Here is a 5,639-nt window from a genome sequence, read left to right on the forward strand (position 1 = left end):
ACTGGAGATTTCATTTCGTAGACGTGCAGTTCTTGAATTGGAGAAGAACTTTGTTAAGAAAGCCTTCTTGCAATCGTCCCAAGATGTGATGGAGCCAGCAGGTAGTGTCTTCTCCCAGTGGTGTGCTTTGTCTCCCAGCGAGAAGGGAAATAGACGCAGCATGAAGCTGTCTTCACTAACACCATTTATCTTGGTAAGGCTGCAGAGCCTATCAAAATTATCCAAGTGATCCAAGGGGTCTTCCAGAGGCAACCCATGAAACTTGTTACCTTGAATCATTGAGATCAATCCACTCTTGATCTCGAAATTGTTGTTCTGGACAGGAGGTGGAACGATGCCCTGTCTCTATTGATGGTTGCGTGGTGCATCACCATCACCAATGTTCTGTGGTATACCAACTCCTTGATTATCTTGATCTTGTGGTTCCATGGCTACTGGATTGTGCGGTTCACAATCGTCTCTGGCTCTACCTTCTCTTAACTCACGAGCTAACCGATCAATGTTGTCTTTGTAGCTGATGAGGTTGTTGGAGCCTTTAGAACGAGTTTGCATGCAAAGTGGTTAGTCTCGACGTGGCAGGCTCAACTGTAGGTCGAGTAGGTACCTGGAGCACAAAAACAAGCAGATGAAATGAAGAGTTAGTAACCAAGGTAAAGAAAGAACTTGATCTTAAACGTTTCTGAAATCTTAAATGGAACAATGCAACACAAGACTGGCAACGGCGCCAAATTGATAGTGGAATTTCTCTGTCTAACAAGTATCAATCCCTAATACACATGCCATTGTAGTATATTAGGTTTATCAATCCAATCTCAGTGTGACTGCAAGCATTTAAGGTATGCACAGAAATCAAATAAGTCAAGCCAATTATGAAAGGGTTTTGTGTGTTTCTATTGATCCTAAGCAACCAATTGAACATGCAAATACCGAATTTAAAAGCGTAAAAAGAGAACTAAACAGCAAGTAAACAAGAGCAAGAAGTATACTAAAGACCAGAAACTATCATGCATAAGCTTTGGAAAAGAAACTATCAACCTAACAAAGCAGAGAAACGATCTAGGACTAACAGGTCGAGTAGAACACAAAAGCTAACAGAAACGAGATTTAAACAATCAATAGAGATAAAAGGGTCCTGAGGAATGGGATAATCGATTATAGCAGTCTCCTTAGTCTATCTAAGAGGTTAACAAACTCAATCAAGCTATCCCTAGACAATAGATTCGAATACAAATCAATCCACTCTCGTGACAGAGATTCTCAAGCTAAATCACTTTCATACTCAATTCTCATTAAAGAAATATAACCTAGCAGGCATTATGATTCAATCTAATATAGTCAATAAGCATTCTAAACATCCAATCTCTTGGGCTAGAGTATGCAAATCTCTGGAATAGTTGGTTCAGACATTTCATCAAACACTTTTTGGGTGTGGAAATGTCTGAGATCAACTTCCAATTGATCAGAGAAGAAGTAGCATTAAGATCTACTAAACCAGAAGGGAAATCAAGCAATTCTACACTTAACCACCTAAATATACTAAGGATTCCACACCTAATCTAACACATCCTCAAGAACGCTAATCCACTACTCAAGAACACTGAAGAACATCATGCATAAACACCCAGAAAATTGCACAAACCCAGAAATCATTGAAAAGCAAGTATGTTATAGATAAGAAGGAGATCTACAACTTTGATGAAGAAACAAAATTCAAAAACTCAAAGGATCAAAGGGAAAAACGATTACAAAACTAGGGTTTTTAGAGAGAGCAGCGGAATATCTACTGGGTAAAAGGAATATCCGCTGGACAATAGCATGTACCCCTATTTATAGGAAATACTAGGTTGCCCTAATTGGCTACAGGACAAAATAGAGAGTCGGCGGAGACCAACTCGACGTGTCATCGAGCCTGCCACGTCGACCCCATGTCATTCTTCAAAGGCGGCGGCTTGATGACCAACTCGACGTGTCGTCTAGTCCATGTCATCGAGTCTGCTCCCAATCGGCTTCCTGGCGTCCTACTCGACGTGTCATCGAGCCATGACGTCGAGTCTGGTCCTGGGTGATCTTGAACGACTTCATTCCTCTCCAACTCGATCCCAAGTCTAGCTCCAAGGTCGTGTTGGTTCCTCCATGCTCCATTAAGTCTCAAATAAGCTCCAAAGTACCTGAAACTCATCCAATATGCAACATGCTATGCCATGCAATGCAAATCGTACTAAGTGATGAAAATCTTATGAAAAAGGACTACTAATGAAGTGAAACAGAGAGGAAATTAAGCTAAATGCATAAGAAATGTGTGCTAAAAAGAGGTAAAATACAGAGATATCACCCTTCTCTTATAAACTAGAGTTTATTTTGCATACACGATATAGTATAGCTTCTCGATAGATTTTTAACATTTTCAGTTATATTTAACTATTGTGATTGTTAGAGGCTGAGATCTTAACTTGTATACTATGTGATTCCATAAATATTTCATTATGTATACCGTTGTGTGTAATGAGTCAAAAGATGGTAAGGAGATGTGATAATTTCTACATAGAAGAAGGCTCTAATCAATGACGGGATAAAACGATACATATAAACACTAAACCAAAGTGATGCATTAAATATTTTTAATTCATAACTTTTTTATATTTGCAGATTTTTTTAATAATTTAGAACTGTGTCTTACAATATTTATTCAAACCACTATTAATTTATAATTTTTTTATATTCAAACCATTAATACTTCAGACACACCAAAATTAATTTTAAGCTTTCGGCACTTATATTTCCATTGTTTTCACCACTATAAACTTTTTTTTATTCTATTTCACAATTGAATCCTTTTTAAACAATATAATTCACATATTTCAAATTTTAGTTATAGAAGAAAATATTTTGAAACTAAAATTATTTAGAAAATTAATAAAAAAAACATTATATATTTATCTATTTTATAGAAAAAAACATTTTGTGAGCAAAACAAAAAGAGACAAAAACAATCCAATAAAATTTTAAAAAAAAAACGAAAAAACAAAACAATTACTAAATTAATATATACACTCTCTGTTTCTAAATAATAGATTTTCTAGAAAACATTTTTGTTTCAAAAGATATATTTTTTTAGGTTTTCTATGCAATATTTATTAGTTATTATTGATGAATTGTAAACTTCAAGAAAAATAACTGAATATCATTGGATGTGTAAAAACTCTAAAAATCAATTATTTAGAAATAAAGGGAGTAGCATTTTGCTGAAATAAAAAGAGTTTAGGATAAGATATTTTGAGTAAATGATAAAGGTAAGAAATTTTGTTGTCCAAAGTCGTTGTGACACCTGACATGCTGACACACTCTAAAACAAATTAGGGTTTACACATTTTCTTATGTATACACATATATATAGCTAAACCTATCAAGTTCTGTAGCCATCATGGAAAGACACGAACGCAGCCGCCTAAAGAGGCCAACGACTTCTCAGATCCATTGTTGAAGATCGATGAAGCAGAAATCCGAAGGAGAGAATGGTGGAAATGGAGATCTCATTTTACTAGCACATGTACAAGAAGAAGGAATCCGATTCTGGCAACAATTTTACTTTTCGATCAAATATCAGATATACACTTGTCTTAAACCATTTCACTTTTATTGACATAGTTGTTAGCTAAATGTAGACCAAGCAAGCAAACAAAAACTAAAAGAATTCTCACATGGTTAGGGAAACGATACAAATTTCAATATAATCGGTTGGTTCTTATTCTTGTTTAATATGTTTTTTTTAATATTCTTGAAAGATATGTTGTAAATTAGTTACTCTGTAGATCTGTAATAAAGGGGACAGATCACTACGAGCTTTGTCGGGAAAACGTGACAGAAGTGATACACCGTGTCAACGGTACCTACGTCTTCTTTTGTTTTGTGTTTTTGTAGTTTATTTGAGACTTTTAATTAGCATAACATTATTTACATTCTTAGCAAAAAACAAAATTAGCATAATATATGTCAAGTTGGTTAGATAGATACTGATTAGATAAAAGACTTTTCTTTTTGTTTTGTTTTGTTTTTCTTTTTTTGATATGAGACATATAATTTATATATTATTTGATTAGATAAAGTTTTATGTCTTCAAATGTGAAATTCATGAGTGATTTCTAGAAAAATTATTAATCAAAATATAAAAACTCAATACAAATTTAAGCCTAAACGGCATTTTTGTACAAAATCCATAAACCCGAAAAATATCCTAAAACAATGAACGGAAATTATTCCATGAGAAACTTCAACTAAACCAGCGACTTCAGTTAACCACAAGGCTATTAATGAGACTCATGTTTCATGTGTCGTCATTATGGTGACACACTGACACATGAGTAAGCATCATCAGTAAAGAGATTTTAGTCATTCCCGAATATAAAGGTAGTCCATTGGTTATGCATGCATGGTTTAGTGTTTCAATGAGCCACATAGATTTTATGTCACTATGAACTGTATAGCACTCCATCTCTAGGAGCAAAGGACTTCTCCTATAATCCCGTCTACTGCACGAGATGTAAAACTATGACAGTTGAATAATGAATAGAAGAAGATGAATTTCAGAAAGAGAACTTCCAAACTCTTGAGAAGAACTACACGTATTTAACTCATTATTTCTCGGTTCACGTTCCTATGCTTAGGATAGAAATTTTCAACAACCGATTAGGAGATGAAAAAGATGATGATGAAAACTAAGAGGAGGAGTTCTCCGTTGTAGTTACCAATGCATAAGTCGAATCGTTTGGGTAATCTTTTTCTGAGATCTTACGATGCCTTATGCATTAATGTGTGATATTAACCAGTAAGGAAGATTCTTCGAAACCAATAACTAGAGTGAGTGAAATCACGTGAAGATCAATTAAAATCATATATTGATCATCTGGTGGATATCGAATCAAGCAACAAAACAAGAAAACAAGTGTAGAATTCCTTCCTTGACCACTAGTATTTACATTATGCTTACATTACATCTTAGAATTAAGGCAATTCCATACTACATCTCTTTTGACGGTCTTGGGCTGCTTTCATCCTATCTCTGATCAGCCTTAATTTTTCAGTGGTTTCTAAAATTAACTCAGGGCCAATACCAGTAGTTTCCCCAGCATCTGCCCAACATAGAGGTGTACGACATGGTCTGCCATACAAAGCCTCGTATGGTGCCATACCAATACTCGCATGGAAGCTATTATTATAAGCAAACTCGATCAATGGCAATGATCTCTCCCATGATTGATGACTATCCAAAACACATGATCTCAACATATCCTCTAGTGTTTATATAGTCTTCTCCGACTGTCCATCTGTCTAAGGATGGTAAGCAGTACTAAAATGTAATTTTGTACCCAATACCTGATGTAAGCTATCCGAAAATAAAGTAAATTTTGGATCATGATCCGAGACAATGTTACTCGGGACACCATGCAACCTCACAAATTCTTCCACATAGATCTTTGCTAGTCGGGCTGAAGCGAATGTTTTCTTTACTGGTAGAAAATGGGCGGATTTGGTGAGTCGGTCTACTATTACCCAAATTGAGTCATTTCCCTTTTGCGACCTTGGAAGTCCAGTGACAAAATCCATACTAACTTTCTCCCATTTCCACTCTGGGATAGGTAACG

The sequence above is a fragment of the Arabidopsis lyrata genome (assembly GCF_000004255.2).
Source record: "Arabidopsis lyrata subsp. lyrata unplaced genomic scaffold ARALYscaffold_7, whole genome shotgun sequence".
Taxonomy (NCBI): domain Eukaryota; kingdom Viridiplantae; phylum Streptophyta; class Magnoliopsida; order Brassicales; family Brassicaceae; genus Arabidopsis; species Arabidopsis lyrata.